Source organism: Hibiscus syriacus, unplaced genomic scaffold (genome assembly GCF_006381635.1).
Source record: "Hibiscus syriacus cultivar Baekdansim isolate YM2019G1 unplaced genomic scaffold, ASM638163v2 tig00111566_pilon, whole genome shotgun sequence".
Classification (NCBI taxonomy): Eukaryota; Viridiplantae; Streptophyta; class Magnoliopsida; order Malvales; family Malvaceae; genus Hibiscus; species Hibiscus syriacus.
Window position 1 is genome coordinate 1310124 of NW_024063122.1, and position 20949 is coordinate 1331072.

Sequence of the window (20949 nt, forward strand, 5' to 3'; positions counted from 1 at the left end):
ACCCCTGGTTAAACACGAAACCCTAATTTGCTGGGTTTGCTTGCTTGGTTGGGCCTCCGAGTTTGCTTGCTACTGTTTTCCTTACTTGCGACGCCCCTGGTTAAACACGAAACCCTAATCTGTTGGGTTTGCTTACTTGGTTGGGCCTCTGAGTTTGCTTGCTAGGTCAGGCTGGTATTACATGGTTGGGCTCTGTTTTTGGACTTGGATATTTGGAGCCTTTTATTGGGCTGGACTTGGACCCTAAAAAAGTTGGACCCTAAAAAAGAATAAAAAATAAAATTAATAATAATAAAAACAATAATAAGCTTAATATATATATTTTAAAAGGGAAAAACTATATAATATATTATATTTTCAAATATAATATGTTTTTGAAAATTATATATTATATTCTTCCAAGAATATTTAAAAACTATATATACGTTTTCAAAATATGTTTTCAAAAATATTTTATATATATGTTTTCCAAAAATGTTTTCAAAACCATATATTATATGTTTTTTTAAAATGTTTTCAAAAACATACATTATACATTTTCAAAAATGTTTTTTTAAAACCATATATTATACGTTTTCAAAAATATTTTCAGAAACATATATTATACGTTTTCAAAAATATTTTTTGAAAACCATATATCATACGTTTTCAAAAATGTTTTTAAAAACATTTATTATATATTTTTTAAAAAACTATATTTGAAATTATTATGTGTACTATGCTATATGAAAAAAAACTCATGACGAAAATAAGTGTCTACAATTATAAAGTAATATTTGTTCATAGTTATTTTTAATTAACAACGCACACACATTCTACACTCGCACACGCCATTTAACCACTTGAACCATTAATTTGTTTAAATTTAGATTGATTTATTTTCTTGAAAATATTATTTTATGTAATATTTTAAAGTTATTTTTATTAATTTAAATATAGAACATTTATTGTTATTATGTAAAAAAATATGAATTCATTATAAATAACTAAAAAAAACTTTTTATTTGATTTTTCTGAATAATTACAAATTTTAATATATAAAGTAAATGATATATATTTAACAAAAATCAAATATTACCATGAATCCATTTTGGATATTTGTTAGAGCAGCACCTTCAACGATATTAAAAAAAAGTGAATAAAATATAGTACATACCAAGTGATTTCAGTGGTAAAAGAATTGTTATTATATATTGAGGTTTTGGGTTTGCTCACTAGGAATGTCAGAGTTATGAACAATCAATGTTAAATGGTTGACAATTATCTTTGAACAGATATTACCTCACACTTACCCCAGATTAATCAAAAAACAATAATTTTATTTTGGGCACTCATTTTTAAAAAATTTAATAGAACGACTGATATGTCATTTTTTAAATGATGGTGTGGTTTTATCTTATAGTAAAACATCAGCACCATCATTAATTTTTTTAACGGTGGTGGGTGACAAAAATTAAACTAAAATATAACGTTAAATATGATTTTAAAAATAATAACTGAGTAACCAAAGCAGAACAAAAGTGATAATTGATATATTAAACGTATAATTTATCCTTAAAATTATTAGTACTATTTATGATCTCGTAGAGGGTCATTTTGTAACGATAAAACTTAAACTATTAAGTTTGGGTCGGGATTTGTTAATCTAGCACTAGTTTAACAACTTAATAGTTTTAAGTTTTATCGTTACAAAATGACCCTTACTCTTTTGCACGTCTCTTCCCAACGTGCTCCAACAAACTAACCATTTTTCTTACGTACAAATTCGCGCCCACTCTCCACCACCACCATCCACTAGCATGTCCAAACCACTACCGCCACCACCGCCATCACCGAGTTAGTGTTTTCCAGATTAAAAATGGGAGGAGGAGATCATAGAAGGAGGCCGTCATTAATGCCTCCAAATAATTCTATCTCCTCCCTTTCTTTTCTCTTCATTATTTCCATTTACCTCATATCAAACCATGCTTATGCTGTTTCAGCCCCTCCTCCATCACCATCTGCTTCGTATGAGCCGTCTGATAATTATCTTATCGATTGTGGGTCTTCCATGGAAACAAAGCTCGATGATGAACGGGTGTTCATGTCGGATTCTGAATCCACTACTTACTTATCCACTAAACAAAATATCATGGCGTCGGTTGATTCCATTCCCAGCACTGTCTTCTCCGATCACATGTTCTCTTCAATGACGGATTTATACAAAACCGCTAGGGTTTTCAATGATGTTTCAAAATACACGTTTTCCATCTCGAAACCAGGCAAACATTGGGTTCGTTTTTACTTTTACCCTCTTCATCACCCTCTCTACGATCTTAAAACTTCGGTTTTCACTGTCCATACCCAGAAGTTCGTCCTTTTACATGATTTCTCCACCGGTGATGATTCTAAGGTGGTTTTCAAGGAGTACCTTGTTAACGCTGCACAACATTTCTCCCTCGTTTTCGAGCCGGAAAAGGGTTCGTTTGCGTTCATTAACACCGTCGAGATCGCGGCTGTTCCCGACGAAGTTTTCTCCTATTCTGCACCAGTGGTTCCACAAGGAGGCACTGTGAATGGCTTGCGGAATTATGCTTTGGAAGTTTCGTATCGGTTGAATATGGGGGGGCCGACGTTGAGTCCCAAAAACGATACATTAGCTAGGACATGGCTTCCTGATGAGCCATACAATGTTTTCCCACAAGGAGCTCAAGCTGTGAAAGTTACATTTATCAGGCCTGACAAACGGATCACTCGGTTCATTGCTCCGGATTCGGTTTACGAAACAGCACAGAGGATGACGCCGGAGGCATATGCTCAGACGATGGAACCGAATTTGAATCTCACTTGGAAGGTGAACGTCGATGCAGGCTATTCGTATCTCATCAGGATGCACTTCTGTGACATTGTAAGCAAGTCCCCCAATGACTTGTACTTCAATGTGTATATAAACAGCTTTATGGCGGTTTCGAATCTTGATCTCACCTCCGCAGCCGGTGGCTTGGCAACTCCGTATCACATGGATTTCGTGCTTGATGCATCGGCCGTCACGAACAATTCCATCCTGATTCAAGTCGGTCCGTCCTCGAATGGTGGTCTGCCTGATGCAATCCTCAATGGCTTGGCGATCATGAAGCTGAGCAACTTTGCTGATAGTTTGGATGGTTTGTATGCTGTTGATGGTTCATACAAGGGGAAACCTGTGAAACTCAAAGTGGTTGCAATTGCAGGGCTCTGTATGGCCTTCTTTGCCATGTTCTTCCTCGGAATCGTTTGCATCCGGTGGAGAAAACGGCCTTGTGACTGGCAAAAACAGACGAGCTTCTCGTCGTGGCTTTTACCTATCCATGGTGGCAATTCAAATTTCCTGAGCATTTCCCGGAAATCGAGCATCTTTGGCTCGAGAAAAAGTAAGAGTGGACACCCGAGTTTGTACGCTACTCAGGGTCTTGGCTGGTCCTTCACTTTGGCCGAGCTTCATACCGCGACGCATAATTTTGACGAAAAGACGGTGGTCGGCGTCGGTGGGTTCGGGAAAGTGTACCTCGGAACCCTAGAAGACGGAACCAAGGTCGCAATAAAACAAGGAAACCAGGGATCCGAGCAAGGAATAGACGAATTCAATACCAAAATACAAATGCTTTCGAAGCTTAGGCATCGACATCTGGTGTCACTTATAGGATTCTGTGATGAGGAATCGGAGATGATCCTGGTTTACGAGTACATGGAAAATGGTCCGCTCCGCGACCATCTCTACGGTTCGAATGACAAACCAACTCTGTCCTGGAAACAAAGGCTCGATATCTGCATCGGTGCAGCGCGAGGATTGCATTACCTCCACACCGGCGCAGCACAAGGGATCATCCACCGCGACGCAAAGACCACAAACATTCTCCTAGACGATAACTTTTTTAGCCAAGGTTTCTAATTTCGGGCTCTCGAAAGCTGCTCCTATGGAGCAAGGCTATGTCAGCACCGCAGTGAAGGGTAGCTTCGGGTACCTCGATCCAGAATACTTCAGAAGACAGCAACTCACGGATAAGTCGGACGTTTACTCGTTCGGTGTGGTGCTTTTCGAGGTTTTATTGGCGAGGGCGGTGATATGCCCCGGGCTTCCCAGGGATCAAGTCAGTTTGGCCGAATAGGCAATGCAGTGTCATAGAAAAGGGATGATCGAGAACATCGTTGACCCCAAGATTGCAGGGAGTATCAATGAAGAATCATTGAAGAAATTTGCAGAAGCTGCAGAGAAATGCTTGGCTGAATATGGAGTTGACAGGCCGAGCTTGGGGGATGTGTTGTGGAACTTGGAATCTTCATTGCAACTTCAAGAAGCTTCTTCTTCTTCCAAGAATGATGAATCATTAGAAAGGAAACGAGGTATAGATCCCGAGGCCATTGCCAATCTTCTTTCTGGAATTGATGATGATTCTCAGTTGAATTTTCCAAATGTTGTAAATATCCAAGCAAGGTAAATCATGGGGTTTCTTCTTCTTTTTTGGGCGCATTCATTCACCTTTATTGCTTTGCAAAACATTAATACAGCCTTGTTTCATGGCAGTGAAGAACAAAAGAAACACTGTACTGCTTATGTCTCTGTAATTTCATGAAAAATGTTAAATAATTAAGATCGAATTTTCTACTGCCCTACAGAGTTTACGTATATTATTTACAAGTATACTATAAAGAAACTTGGACAAAGTACATAAATGGTCCCTCGATTGTAAAGAGTTACTTTGTTTAGTCATTTAATTATTAAAAGTTACAAAATAATTATCTAACTATAATGTGTTGTATTGTTGAGTTCTTCGACAGTTAAAAGTTATAAAATAATTACTTCACTATTCATATGTTTCAAACTCATCATTTCTGTAAAAAAAAATTGATGATCGTTTGAGCTAGATGTTAACTTACTTAATAAAATATGATAAAATCATATTTTAATAATGTCTACTATCTCTATTCTTACTTTTAAGCACTAACTCGACAGTATAATATTTCAAGCATTAATTTGATGACATAATGTAAATAAAGAGTCGATCTACAAAATATAACTCAAACGATTCTGAGAACAGATTTTATCATATCTCAATCAATATATTAATGTTGAACTCAAGCAATTGTCAATTTTTATTGAAAATGATAAATTTAGAATATATGAATTGTAAATGATCATTTTATAACTTTAATAATCGGAGAACTCAACAAAGCAACACCCTAAATCGAGAGACCATTTTATAATTTTTAATAGTTGAAAGACTTGACAAAATCGCACCCTATAATTGGAGGACTATTTATGTACTTTCCCAAGAAATTTCATGGCATCCGATGCTTGTCGTTTCATTGATGAAGTACCATGGGATTACATTCTTCGTTTGACAATGATTTTGGGAAGTCTCACTTTCTTAATTAAAAAAAAAAAAACTGGAAATGCCTTTGTATCTATTGATTAAATTTGATCTAGGGAAGAACAAACTCCGTTTACATGCAGTACACAGGGCCAGGGGCACTGATTCTATCAAGAGCCAGGGTAACTTCAGGGTTCGTCCCGTATGAAACACGTCCGATAGTTTAATCCAGTTGCTTTCGCCTGATCGATATTCGGCAGTGCATGTTTGTTCTGATACATGGTCCATGCTCTTCTTCAACAAGTATGACTCCTTTCCATGAATACAAACTGATCATCGATGTCATTGAGTATCGTCTTCAGGAGAAGAATCCCTCGATACCTGCTCATAGTCTTCTTCCTCGTCATAATCGGCACAAGGTTCGCTGTTAAGATCAACAGTTACACCATTTGGTTTCCTCACAAACTGTCCCCTCAAGTGCGGCCTCCTTTCGGCTAGCTTTTTTCTATTTATCTATCGAATCTTCTTATCGAAACAGCGCTCTTTCCTTTTCTGCCGGAATTTGATTAGTGCTGCCTCTCTTCTGTCAACCTTACTTGGTTTCACTTCACCGGAAGATGAATTTTCAACAGACGGCCATGAATGACCTGTCAGCATCGGATCATGTTGCACGCACATGTCCGGATAGTACGGAAACAATGCCATACCACCAACATATGAATGGGAATGACAATGTTGCAGGTGCTTATATTGAGATAGCACACCAGAACTAGCAAGGTTTCGGAGTTCGAGGAGGTTGTTCTCAAACAACTGGGCCGATGGCTGCATCATAACTTGATTCATAGCTCCCGACATATAGTACGAAAAAGCACTTTATGTTGGTAAACGAGATACATCATGTCGAGGTTCGTTTCTTGGAGGCACGAGTTCCCGAAGAATCTTGTCTTCCCCATAATTCTTTTGCTGCAAGAACTCTATCGATGCAGGAGTAGAAGACCTTTCTAAGGAAAGTGAATCCAGTACACTACTGCTGCTCGGAAAGTCATCGCCTTGTGAACAGTTTTCCCACGCTTCACCGTTCTCATGTACTTGGGTATCATTAACCACCTGTTGAACAGATTGCGGAAGATCCTCTTCAAGGATCTTAATTCGGGCAGCACTTTCATCATTCGGGGTCGACGCTTGAGTGCTGCTTTTTACTGCAGGTGACTTTACATATGTAAAGAAGGCAGACGACTCACCAATCTTTAGTTCACTCTTCTTTGGACCACATGCAAGTTGACCTGAGTAAAATATCACCGACATTAGGACATCAACTGAATAAGAGAATCAGTGAATCCAAAAGTTGGGAAACCCGGAAAAGAATCACAGCCATGGTTTCCCGGTATTCCAGTGTTATCGCATGATAACTAATGCTTGCATTATAACGAATAATAGATGAAGAAAAGACGGAGACCTAGACATCAAAAAAGTATAAGAACAGTCCTCCTGTTCTCCTACCAGTTATTCCTGGAACACCGGGACGACATTCAGTTGAATCATTCGGAGGAAACTCCACAGTAGCAGCAGCCAACTGAAAGACGAAAAAACATATATTAACAAAACTATAAATTTCACTCTTTACGCCAATGATTTTCCATATATTCGTAAAACCGAGTAAATATGTGAAATTACAAAATGCGTCCACAGCTGCAGATTATCATTCATAGACAACTTGCCTAACATGCCTAAAGTGCATATTCATAATCTATCCTGTACAACTTCACAATGGCCGCGAACAACCTGGATAGTCGGTTCCACAGATAACACATTCCCCTAATTTTAAATGTACACAAATATGTATTTGGTTATCCGAGTTCAATACTCACTTCGTCTTCCAGATGAATTGGAGCTCCCATATCTGGATTGGAGGCCTTCCGGGACTTGTCCGCTGTGTCATCTGAGAACAAAGTAGTACTGTTTGTATTAGCATCGCTAGGGTCTGATGCCACCAGATCAAAGTCATAGTTCAAGATGTTCCTTTCCGCCAGACCAAGCTGTCAGAGAAAGCAACTAGCATAATATCACAGGTAGTTCTCATTAAACATCCATTCATGCAACCATGCATGCATATCAACTCTCAAAAGAATGTCGGTTAATGAGTTTCTCGGTTCTCTCTATCTAATTTTTACCTTAATTATACTTTTACAAGTATAAACTATAATGGAACTGTTTTTACAGTGGGGAGGAAATCAAAGACAGCCAGAGGGGGAAAACCCTACAAAAAGTACAGCTGAAACTAACCGATAAAAGGAAAACTGCTAAAAAAACAAACCTCACCCCGCCTTCTCCACATATGCGTCCACAAGTTCAACAACTCATTGGTTCGTAAAGGCTTGACAAGATAATCAGCAGCACCAAGCCTCAAACACTTAACAACAATAGAAACCTCATCCCGGGCCGACATCACTTATCATAGAAAGGAAAGAAAAACATAATAATCAGACCACAAACACCAAAAAGGAAAATTCGCAATCACAAAAGCCAGACAGCCAAAGAAAAGAAGGTTAAAGGCAAACTCACTAATAACAGGAATCCGACGCAGATCCTTATTCCGCATAATATACTTCAACAAATTCATTCCTTTTGACATTGGGAGGTCAACTTCAGCGAGTAACACAAAATCATGAAGCTGATATCTCTTCTAGAAGTATATGGAAAGTGTCATCAGTCATGAAACTATAGGGTACTCTCTCCTAATTGGAACATATAATGATAGAAGTAATAGAGTTCCTACAAAAAGTAGAAGCAGCCTAAATAAGTGGCACAATAAACATACACTAAAAAGTAATCCAACTCTCAACTCAAAAGGCTAACCATCACTATGTTGTTATACGTGTTGAAACACACATTAGCACAGATGGTGGAGGGGAAAGTCTAAATAGCAAAGAAAATTTAAAGAAGACGATAACTAATTAAATTAGGGATAAAGACAAAGGGTTCTGGGATTTTCCAGCAATCAATTCTATAGAACTCTAATCATAGTACTAAATTGCGGTTACAGTATCGGATGTAACCTTGAAAAAGGTTTCGGTACGGCCGTTACACTAAGTTGCGACGACAATTTAATACCATGCTCTTAATGATAATAATGATCTCCTTCGGTCCATTATTGGAATAGCGAATGTTATATAGCGGGCAGCATACCATTCAAAACCGTTATTGCATGACCGTAATTGCCGTGGTAACTTTAATAGAAGCCATTATATCCGCAATCGCGATAAACACATTGCAACTAGACAGTATTAATTATACAACTCTCAGTAATAGCAAAATGAAAAAGAAAATTCACAGAATGAGAAGCATACCCTGGTAAGAACATGTCAAAAGAAGAGAACATTTCTTGACAACTCTTTGTATCATTATCACACAGAAAAATCCTCACTTTGCTCCTATCTTTCATCCCCCACACTCCAAAAAAGCAAAGACAAAACCTTTCTTCTTCAAACTATCTCACCAAAAAAACAGGGCTTTCTCTTTTTTTTAATATATATATAAAAATCAAAAGGAGGATACTAAAGTAAGCCCATAAAAGTCGTCCTTTTTCCCAACAATCTGAACAAGATACAAAATTGGGATCAGGGTTTCTAATTATCCTGAACCTATATGGTCCACCGTCCTCCTAATAAAGGACTAAGCTTGATTGTTCGTCGAAGTTTCCATATCTTTTTCCACTTGGTTATAAAAAATGAACCAGACTTTCCATGAAAGGCAATGAAATGTACAAGTGGACCCAATCGGACTGCAAGGATGGATGGTGGGAGGAACCATGAAACCACAAGGAACCCGTAAACAAAACGACCAAAGTGGAGATTACCTCATCCTGAATCCTAAATTCAGAGTTAGGGTTGTAAATGAGACGAGACAGATAGCGAGCTATTCGAGATCGACTCGATCAAGGCTCGATAAATACTTGAATCGAATGGACTCGACTCGAGCTTGAGCTCGACTCGAGTTCTTAACGAGCCTAAACGAGCTACTTGATATTCGACTCGAAAAGCTCGTGAGCAGCTCGAAAAAATATTATATTATAATTTTAAATTTTTTAAAATTACATTATTAAAAATATATTAAAAATACACTATTGATAATTATAAAAATTTAAAAATATATTAAAAATTCTATAATACAACTACCCTCAAATTTAATTAATGTCCTTGCAATGAACCTTAAACCCTAAACCTTAAACAATAATTCTAAATCATAAACCCTAAACTCTAAACTCTAAATTATACTTACCTCGTAAATCGATATCAAGTTGATTAATTAATATCTTTGTAATAAATCTTAAACCACAAACCACAAACTATAAACCCTAAACCCTAAAACCTAAACCCTAAAACCTAAATCCAATTATATGATAGAAGTTAAGTTATGCACATGAATGTAACAAATTATGCAAAATGATGTTGTGTGATTCCTAAATGAATCAATCACATACTCATACATAAACATATCAACATGCAAAATAAATATGCACAATTAATTAAAGAAAACAATCCTGACTAAATTAAAAAAAAATCTAAATGTGAGGACTAATTTAAATTAAATATACTAACTTTAGAATAATGATTAAATTCAGATAACTTACTTTCCCAACCATCAGATAACTGAAATTCAAATCAAATTAAGGCAGCAAACAGAGTGAGTATTGAAAATAAAATCAACTCTGAAACAGTATGTTAGACATCAATGCTTGGTAAGCTCCTCACCTCAAACGATGAGCAGGAGCTGTTAACGTGCTTATCTGCAAATGTCCATTGATGCTTTCCAGAAACTGCCACTTGTCCAACAATCCTGCATAACAAGGAATAAGGACTAACTGGACTTTTGCATAAGCTAGAGATACATAAATTTGGTACTTATCATAATCACAATAAAATTTAACAGAGGATTGGGTTGGGGGGGTAACAAGACCCTATGTTCAACTGATTGCATCCTTACATATTATTTCTTTAACTACTTTAACTACAGAGACTTCTCAGTATCTGGTGTAATCCACTGCTAATTGTACTGCTGCCCATCCCTATCTCTCCCCAAAAACAGAAACCATCTCTTTGATTTACTTCAAAAGGCCCCCCACATCAACTAAAAGCAGCGAAATTTTCAATAAAAAACGCTCCCCCAACCTATTTTTTGTTTGCAAAAAAGCCCTAAGCTTCCTCTGTAAGAGCCTCTTCTAGCCTGTTTTCTCCATAACCCTGCTCGCGGTTTAATTGGCGGTCCAACTGTTGGTAGTAGCAAACTATCTCTTCCCATTCCAAGACGCCCAATGATAGAAAAAGGAGGAAAAAAAAAGAAATGACTTTTAAGAAGTTTTCGTCGCAGATGTCAATTACAATATCAAACTCGTGAGATCAAATATGAAGTTCTCGTCCCAATTAACTCCGTTGAAGTCGTTGCCGCATCCGTCCATCTTTAGAACGAAAATATTTCTGATTCGTTGAAGAGAAAGTGAGAAAACTACAGATAGCAGAGAAACATGTCTAGCTTATATCCGACGACATGCATAATTAAACTAGCTGAAGATCGAACTTTTCCAGAGGAAAATTACTTTTTTCGGTTGAAAAGGAGATTAAACAAAGAATTAAACTACTAGATGAAATAAATGAATGATGGTTATTGGGAACAAGGGGGTAAGGAGAGTGTATAAAATGGATGAGTTTGAATTGAGTTTGAATTGAACTCAAAATCGAGCTTTTTTTTTAGTTCGAGTCGAATTTTAATGTTATTTTTTAAGTTCGAGTCGAGTTTGAAATTTTAAGTTCGTGGATTTTCGAGTCGAGTCGAATTTATATTTAAAGTCTTCGAGTTTAAATCGAGTTCGACAATACTTGAACTCGATTCGACACGTTTACACCCGAGTAAATGAGGAGAGTGGCTGTGACTAATGAGCGCATTATTAGGCAGAGCGTTGGATGGAAGGAGGAAAATGGGGTGCGTAATGCGCTCGTTGGAGTAGGCTAGAGAGATGGATGAGGTGGCAAAAAGGAGGGGACAGGTGGAGGAGAAAATAAAAAAGCGAAGGACTTTGCATAGTTTGGTAGATATAGAGAGAAGACCACGTCTCCCTTTCAGATCTTTATCATTTAATAGTAATAATTGTCACACTACCCCCATCCCTTTTCAATAAATGAATAAATCAGAAGTATTTTGAAAATAAAAAATTATAAAATAATCACTTATATTTTTAATTTATTTAATTTGATCACCAATTACTATTTAATTAATGAAAATAACACAATTTTAATTATAAATCACCTGTTTAGCCACTTCAATAATCAAAGAAAAAATGATAAAAATGAGTGTTATTTTTTTAGAGGTTCGAGTTCAAAAAATTATGTATTCAAAGTGTGCAAGTGTTTATTGTCAATTGGTTAAGAAAATGTTTAAAGTGAAAATAGGCACTCAAACTATGTATTCCTTTTATTTTAAGTACATAAATTATTTTTTATCAAATTAAGTACTTAAACTATATTATATTTAAGGGTAAATTATATCGTTGATCATATAACTATTTAACCTTTTATTATTTGTATAATTTATCAATTCATCCTAATTTAAATTTAATTGAAAGAATTAATTTTCCATTCAATATTAGACATATGTCACAAGCTGATTAGAGAACTTTTTTTAATTAATTTTAATATTTAAATTAAATAAATTCCCTCACCAATCAAATGGTGACATGTCACCATCTATTTAAAGGTAAAACAAATAACAAATCATTTTGCAGCTGAGGAGATCGAACCCGGGAACAAAAAAGAAATTTAGAGCGCCTAAACCACTGGTGCAACCCAAACAATTATTGTGAAATTACATGTTTCCCTACATATTTGTTATCATTATAAATTTTATCGTTTTATTATAAATCAGTCACTTAATCATTCGTTATTCAATTATGAAAGTATGATGTGGCACGTTTGGGCGGCTGAGTTGGCAAAGTCCGACCTAGTTGGCATCCTTTGACCGATCACTTTGACACCCATTTAAGAAAAACATAAATTTCTTAACAAAGAAAAGGACGAAAAGATTTGATAGGAGGAGACGTTTGAGAAAATATGCTCCAAAAATGTCATTAGAGACATCACTTCTCAAATTAAGGATGGTCTTATATATTCAAGCTGGCCGAACAAATAACCTCAAATGTTCCATGACAGTTTGAAAATCCAGTTGAATCATTCTACTTAATAATGAGATTGCTCATCGAAGTTTAGTCGAGTGGTCAGGGGCGGATGCACTAAGCTCTTAGGGAATCAAGTGCATCCCCATTATTTAGAGGAAAAAAAAAAATTAGTATAATTTGTTAAAGAAAAATGAAGTTGCCTATCCAGCTCGGTTGGTAGAGCACAAGGTTCTTAATCTTGAGGTCGTGGGATCGAGTCGTACGGTGGGTAATTCATAATTTGGAGGTCTCACAGAAGCTGCTCTCAACCTGACGTTAGGGGCAGCCTATTATCCTACCTCCCCTTACCCCATTACATATGAGAATAAGGGTCAACTAATTTTTTTTTAAAGAAAAATGAATTTTTTTGTACCCCTATTATTTTTTAGAAAATAAAATTAAAATTTTGAATCTTATTCTTAAATTCCTGGATTCGTCATTTCGAGTGTTCTTTGTCGTTCTTGATATTTGTTATTCTAGAACATTATGAATTTCTACCTAAAAATCAGTAATATGTTTAAGCAAAATGGTTAAAATTGAAATCAAGCAACACTTTAATTTCACATATGAATAGACAACATGAAACTTGTTCAACAGAATTTCAATAATTTCAGTTTGCCGATCACAATTATTGCTATCCATGGAAGTACATTAGTCCCAACCAATCAAAATCATGGCCTGCATGCCTGCCTCTTACAACAAAAACTGCCTTTCCCTTTGCCTAGGATTAATAGATTAATTAATTAATCTATATATATAGTTAAGATTCACTTTGACCCAATATAAAATTAAGAGTTTTACATCTTTTTGTGACCATTAGATGATGAGAAATCAAATTCTGAGATTAATTCATTATTTTTATTTAGTGAATATCGTCTCATTTTTTATTGTTAATCTCAGCCTTTGTTTTCTCTCATCTAACAGTCCTAAAAAGATATAAAGTTCTTAATTTTACACAGAATATAACATGATCCTCCATATATATATATATGTTGAACTAATAAATTTTATATCAATTTGTACTCATTATATTTAAATAAATAAATAGTTTAGATTTAATTAAAATTTATAACCCATAAATAAATATTTCTTTAATTCACAATAAAATAATATTTTTTAAGGTTAGTGGTTAATGCTTGGGGTTTAAGATTTAAGTTTTAGGGTTTATGGTTTAAGGTTTAAAATTAAGTTTTATGGTTTAAGGTAAATATTTTAGAATTTGGGATTTTAGGGTTTATGATTTAAGATATAAGATTGAGATAAAAAGGATATTGTTTTACGGTGAGTTAAAATATATTTATTTATGAGTTATAAATTTTAATTAAACATTAGTAATTTATTTATTTAAATATAATGACTGTAAATTAGTGTAAGTGGATCCTGCCCATATATATGTATATGGGCTAGGATCGAATTAAATAATGTAAAATGAAAAAGTTGTATACCTTTAGGATCATTTTATGTTGGAAATCAAAGGCTGATATTAATAGTAGAAAATGAGAAAATATTTAGTGGAAAAAAACAAGGAGTTAATCTTAGCCTTTGATTTTCCCTCATCCAATCACTATAGTAAAACAAGTTTTTAGCGGAGTTTATTTGGTTATATAGTGGCGTTTTTAAGCGTCGCTAAAAACCTTTGTAGCACAAAAACAAACGTCGACAAAAAGCGCCGCTAAAACAAGCCTCACAAAAGGTAGCGGCATTTGTCGTTCACAAACTGGTGTTTGAAAAATTCAATTTCAAGAATGAAATAGAGGGCTTACTTTTTTTCTCAAATTATTTCTCCTATTCAACTGGTGTTTCAATAAGAGAGAGCTTTTGTCAAAAAACTATTTTTTCAAAGGTTTTGTTATATCAAAAAATGTGAGAATGTTGAATCTATATTTTGATATAACAAATAAGGGTAAAATGTTTGTTAGAACTAAATTGAATTTATTCAAAGTTTTCAAAAATAATTTAAGGTCCAAATAAATTTGAAAATTATGTTTTAAATGTTTTCTAACTTTGTCAAACTTTTAAATATTGTTTTAAAACTCAAAACTCTTGAAATTAGCCAAAACCCTTAAAATTAGCCAAAAACCCTATCAGTCTTGAGACTAATACCAGCCAGTCTAGAGACCAACATGGTAGTCTGGAGACTGATATTCTAGTAGGAAAATTTGGTATTGATACCATGGTGTTGGTATTGACACTAAGGGTTCAACGGTTATATTTTCGACCGTTGGAAGGCTTGGTCTCGAGACCAACTTTCCGGTCTCAATACCAAAGTTGCAGGTGAGCATTCAATGCTCAAAATTAAGGTTTCCAACAGCTCCAAAATATTCCCAATGGCTAGAAACGTCCAGAAACTCATTCCATCATATAAAAACAAGTTCAAGACACCTAAAGAAGGTTACATAACTCCTATTCAAGAATTGATCTTCAAGAGAAAAACTTTTTCACTATTTATCTTTATTTTCTCTTGTATATAGTGTTTTAGTGAACTAAATTGTGTAAACACCTACCTTGTGATGTTTTCTTGTTTACAATCTTTATATCTTTTTGTAAAAAGGGTTTGGTTCTAGTTTAGCCATTGAAAACTAGGGAGTTGTAAAAGGTCACTCTTGAACCTAGAAAAAGAAAGAACAAATTAGTAAATTTGTTTGAAAATCTTTAGTGTGGAGCTAAGGTAGTGGATATAGACTTGGTTGAAAAATCCAACCAATCTAAATCATTGTGTAAATTATCTATCCTTTCTCTCCATACTCCTACCATTTTTATTTGGCCAATTAACCCCCTTTTGGCATATTTCAATTGATCGAATCAAGTTTCCAAATTTCCAACATTTGGTCTTAGAGCAGGTCACAAATCAACGGTCTAACAACCTTGTGAAGATCATTGAAGCTTGATCGCTTGTAAATGTATATGCTAAGGCAAGCAATTATGTGCAAGTATACATAATCGAATCAAGTAATATAGGGTAAGTGAGTTACCGTCTCCTCAAAGATTGGTCGAAGTTTTTAAGTTTCACCATAACCAGAACTAGTTGTCACAAGCTAATTCCTATTATCTTGTCAAACTAGAAAACTATTAGTAATAAATCAAGAAAATATTATAAGTATGATTGCAGAAAAGTTTGGTCGAGACAAAATAAATATGCAAAACTATCGAAGTAAAATAAATAAAGCAAGGATAAACGTTGATTTAAATATTTCCAAAATAACCTCAGATATTCAGACTTATCACAGAGCACTCATGCTAATCTTTTGTATTGCCAATCAATTATTCTAAGTCCATAATGAATTGTTATAGCATGCTTAAGCTGCCCGATAGGATTACTAAGTATTCTTAGACGGTTGCTATGGCAATACTACTTAGCATTAACTACAACCCTTGGTTTGTCAGACTGTTGTTGTAGTAATACCTCTTAGCGTAAACTATAGTCGTTGTCTATCCTACTTTAGCGTCTATCCCTTTTAGTCTTTTGAAATCCGTTTCTTATCTCTAAGGTATACAAGTTAGAACATCACCATCTCGAATCCATTCCATTGTTCACGTAGATCTATCTTAATTCTCTCGAATCTAAGAATCAATATCTAGACAAAGGGCAATCTCTCGACGCTCTTACATTGCCAAGACATGTTTCAGCAAGACCCCAGGCAATCTCTCAAAGCTCTTACGGTGTCAAGACAAAATATTCAAACAATGAACAAAACAGTTATGAGCAGAATCATAATTGATCATTCATAAAGTAGAAAATAATTGTTTAGGCAAAACAAAGATTAACACCAAGTAAGACAGTTCATGGTGTTATCGAAAAGTCAATCAAGTATCATCGTTTTAATACAATCCCAAATACGTAAAGAAATTAAGAACAAAGGAAGAACGACTCCCAAAACCGAGGGCTCTTTCGTGACAATTCTGATCAACACTGCGCCTGCCCTGGCAGTTAGCCTCTCTCGAGACCTGACCGCCGCTCTGCTACAGTCTGGCTATGGAGGACACCAAGAAAGGTCGGTTGGTAAACGATGGGGAAACACTGCAGTTGCTTACTCACACTTCAAGTAAAGCTCTTCTAATTTCATTTCCTCCTCTTGGAGGCTATGGCTTGGTATTTATAAAGGGAAATCTCCTAGGGTTTTGCATAAATAAATATTCCCTAGATACCCGTTATTGTCTTATCCAGGCTAAAAAAGAAAGGCAGATGGATGTTGTCAGAATCTTGAGGGCTTGCTTGCACGTGAAGGAAGTCGTACAACTGACATGTGACATAGGCAATTTCGTCATATCCGCTTCAGACTTTCCAGATAAACCTTGTCTTGGCGAGATAAATCTGATCCTCACTTTCTTTAGCTTCTCTATTCCATTGGCCCTTTCAAATTTCGTTGTCGCGACTGAAATGTTCTTCCTAAGTAAATTTCCTGCACATACATAATCCACACAGACTCTTTCTCCTCAGTAGCATCAATCAAACCAAATAAATTTTGCCGAAGCAAAACTTATCCACCACAAATATAACCTAAATGCAACTAAATGCAATTAAATTGTGTGCATACTTTGTTTAGACAAGCAATAACTTAAGTGAAAAGACTAGAAATTGAGTCTTTTTTATGGAGTTATCACACCCCCAAACTTAAGCTATTGCTTGTCTTCAAGCAATGTACAATAGCTAGAAAAAAAATTAAAATTGTTATGGCAAAGCAGTATTAAGAAAATCATGTGGTTTGAGATTTTAACCCTCAGTAAAAAGTTGGCCTCAACATGTTTGACTGTCATATCAGTCAAGTACCTTCCCTAGTCAGGATCCCTACGTTATATGTCTGTCCGGTTTAAGCCTCTCGATGTTAATGTCCGTCAACCCATTATGTGGCATTTTAAAAAACAATCACGCTTCCTCTTTCTTCTTCTTCACGCATAGACAAGTAAAGAGAAGCCAGTGGGAGCACTTAACTCACTCTTCTCCACGCTTGGCCTCTCCATCACCGGTAAGCTATCTCCCGACGACATCGCAGACTGCAGTCCAACATTTCTACGCACGTGAAATTCCAGAAATACCGAGACTCTGTTAAGCAACTCATCATATGATATATGATTAGCTTTGTAAATAGAAATGGAAAAAATGAGTTTTAAAGTTGATTATGATTTGTTTGATTAGCTTTTGTGCGTATATATGTTGTGTTCCTTGTTGCCCACTCCATGCTAAGGAGTTGGATGCTCGTCTTTTAGATGAAAAAATTGTCATCCAGCTTTTGAAATTTGTTTGTCCACCTATGTTAAGTAGTCCCATAGCCCTTGTTCTTTAACCAATTTAATTTAATTTTTTTTGCTAAATGAATCATATCAAAACGAAATTCGAGTCATAAAACCTAATAACAATAAAACATAAACTTGAAAAATCATAAATGAATGGAAAATTTTGCATAAAATCTAAGCCAAACCATGAAGATGTGAATGTTCAATCTCAATCCAAATAACCTGACCCATCAACTGCTAAACATTCCTTCTCACTTCAGTTCAATAAATAACAGCTTCACCAACATCTTTCTCAACATACAATACTACTACATCGTAGATTTTAAGGTTCTACGAATTCAAGCCACCCTTTAGAGAAAACAGGCTTCGCATAGATCCCATCTCGCCATATGCATCGGAAAAGTTCACATGTTGTCCCCGACGTCAATAACTCGCCAATTAGCATATCGATGACCGGTGTCTCCATCTATGAAGGGAAGCAAAAACGGAATACGTGTCGAAACTGATCATCTTCTCTCGATATCTGTTTGTGTTAGAAACTTTGAAGATATCAGCTCCATATGCTCAAGTTGTCAACTTGTATTGCACCCTCAAAATGTGCTTATATATACAGATGTATCTGTTGTATATAATATAGCTTGGGGTTCATGGAATTTTTCCGAAAAGCGTGAGAAAGTTGTAGAAATGTTTGACTGCAGTCTGCAAGTAATTTCAACTAGGAATTTTTCTTTCCAAATTTTCAACTTTGGATCCTATAAGAGCAGCAAAGGAGGAGGAAGAAGAAAAATAAAATGAAAAAGAAGAGGTACGTGATGCACATGAATCTTTCTTGAAAAATTTAATTACTACTCGTTAATAAATTAACAAACATTAACGATTAAAAATTAAAATTGAACAGATCAACAATATAAGAAATCAACAGCGTTTAATTTTTGAACCATTGACCATAATCAGTTAGACAGAAAACAAAGACAACTTTCCATGTAAGCAGAAATATACTCAAACGATTTACCCCAATACCAGCTGGTTTGTTAGTTAATTTTTGGCCTGAGAATAGATGCATTGCCATTGCTTCCATATGAACCATGGTCCTCCCCGGTTCTCATCTATTTGTTTGACTTGACAATGACATTACCTGCTCAGATTTCAATTTCTGTTTTCTCAAATGAATTTGGAATAATCTTTGTATTCCCCGTTTTAGTCATAGGTCCAGTAGACGATTATGCCCCACCTATCCAGGCGCGTAAAGATAAACTGCAAGGTGGGCTTCTTGCAGGTGGATTCAATGAAGCATCTTGTATCAGCAGGTATCAGTCAGTCTTATACCGCAAAGAATCACTACATAAAGCTTCACCTTATCTAATCTTGAGGTTACGGAGTTATGAAGCTCTGCATAAACGGTGTGGGCCGTATACCAAATCATATAACAAAACCTTGGAAAAGCTCAAGACTGGGGATCACCTTGAATCTACAGATTGTAATTATTTAGTATGGATTTCCTTTAGTGGATTGGGAAATAGGATACTGACCCTAGCCTCGGCATTTCTCTATGCCCTTATGAATCATGTTCTACTCGTTGACCCTGGAGATATGGTTGATCTTTTTTGTGAACCATTTTTGGAGGTCTCCTGGTTTCTCCCCCTGGATTTCCCCCTTACAAGGCAATTCAGCAGCCTCGATAAGAAATCTCTTCATTGTTACGGAAAAATTCTAAAGAGCAACACTTTTGCTAATTCAAACAGGTCGATATCATCATCTTTCGTGTATCTCCATCTGGTTCATGATTATGATGATCAAGATAAGCTCTTTTTCTGTGATCAAGACCAAACTTCTCTTCAGAAAGTTTCATGGTTGATCATGAAATCGGATAACTACTTTGTCCCGTCTCTCTTCTTGATCCCCTCTTTCGAGCAGGAACTCGGTAATCTCTTCCCGAGAAAAGAGACGGTTTTCCACTTCTTGGGTCGGTATCTCCTCCACCCTACAAATGAGGTTTGGGGACTTATAACTTGATATTATCAAGCTTATTTAGCTAAAGCAGATGAAAGGATATGCATCCAAATTAGGGTATTCGATACTGCGACCGGTCCATTCAAACATGTTTTTGATCAGATTCTTGCTTGTGCCTTGAAGGAGAATCTGCTGCCCGAGATAAGCACAGAAAAGTTGATAACCAATTAATCTTTGAAGTCTAAAGTTGTGCTGGTTACATCTTTGAGTGCCGGTTACTTTGAGAGATTAAGGGACATGTACTGGGAACATCCGACCGTGACAGGGGAGATCATCGGTTTTTACCAACCGAGTCACGAAGAGTATCGGCAAACGGAGAAGCAATTTCACAACCGGAAAGCATGAGCTGAAATGTATTTACTGAGCTTGATGGATGTGCTTGTAACGAGCTGATGGTCAACTTTTGGTTATGTTGCTCAGAGCCTGGGAGGCTTGAAGCCATGGATACTGTACAAACCCGAGAACCGGACGGTCCCAGATCCGCCTTGTTGCCGAGTCATGTCGATGGAGCCATGTTTCCATGCACCACCGTTTTATGATTGTAAAGCCAAGAGAGGCATTGACACAGGTGCAGTGGTTCCTTATGTAAGGCACTGCGAAGACATGAGTTGGGGTCTTAAGCTTGTTGACAATGAAAGTGAGTTATAAGCATAGTTTTGCTCGTCTCTTGTAGAAAGGAATATTAAATCAAATATCCGTTAATTTTGAACATTTTTTTGTTCGTTCAATGGTTTGATTAATGTAAGATGTACAATTTAGATAAGGATTTCAATAAATTTGAGCCATCTAAACAATAGGGCTGTTTATTGAGCGAGTTCCGCGAGTTAAGTGGTATTCAACTCTTACTCATTAATTTTTTTTTATTTGACTCGTTCAAAAAATTCATCAGATTATTGTTTTTTCAACTATATGTAGAACCTAGTAAACTAATAATTATTAATTGATAATTTAATATTTTTTTATTTATTAAAATATTAAAAATTTGTAGTAATTAATAATTTAGTATCTGTCTTATTGTCTATTGGTAAATTAGTAGTTATTAATTGGATTTTCTTTTTTTTAATAGAAAAACTTTCTAAGATAACTACTAAAAAATTATAAAAAAAATTAACATATTACTCGTAATCCTATCTAGTTAAAATCTCAAGTCATGCTCAAGTTTTAAAACAACTTGGA

General features: G+C 35.6%; 1 long non-coding RNA gene and 3 pseudogenes across 1 annotated transcript; 3 read left to right on the forward strand and 1 right to left on the reverse strand.

Annotated features, from left to right (window-relative positions):
• Nucleotides 1-1858: 1858 nt before the first annotated feature.
• Nucleotides 1859-5554, forward strand: LOC120165048 (annotated as a pseudogene).
• An 88-nt stretch (nt 5555-5642) lies between these two features.
• Nucleotides 5643-8570, reverse strand: LOC120165049 (annotated as a pseudogene).
• Nucleotides 8571-8994: 424 nt separating this feature from the next.
• On the forward strand, nt 8995-11380 carry LOC120165073. The gene is made up of 2 exons (XR_005519781.1): nt 8995-9123; nt 11292-11380. It is a non-coding gene; the product is annotated as an uncharacterized LOC120165073 (long non-coding RNA).
• A 7391-nt stretch (nt 11381-18771) lies between these two features.
• Nucleotides 18772-20467, forward strand: LOC120165023 (annotated as a pseudogene).
• The last annotated feature ends 482 nt before the right edge of the window (nt 20468-20949 follow it).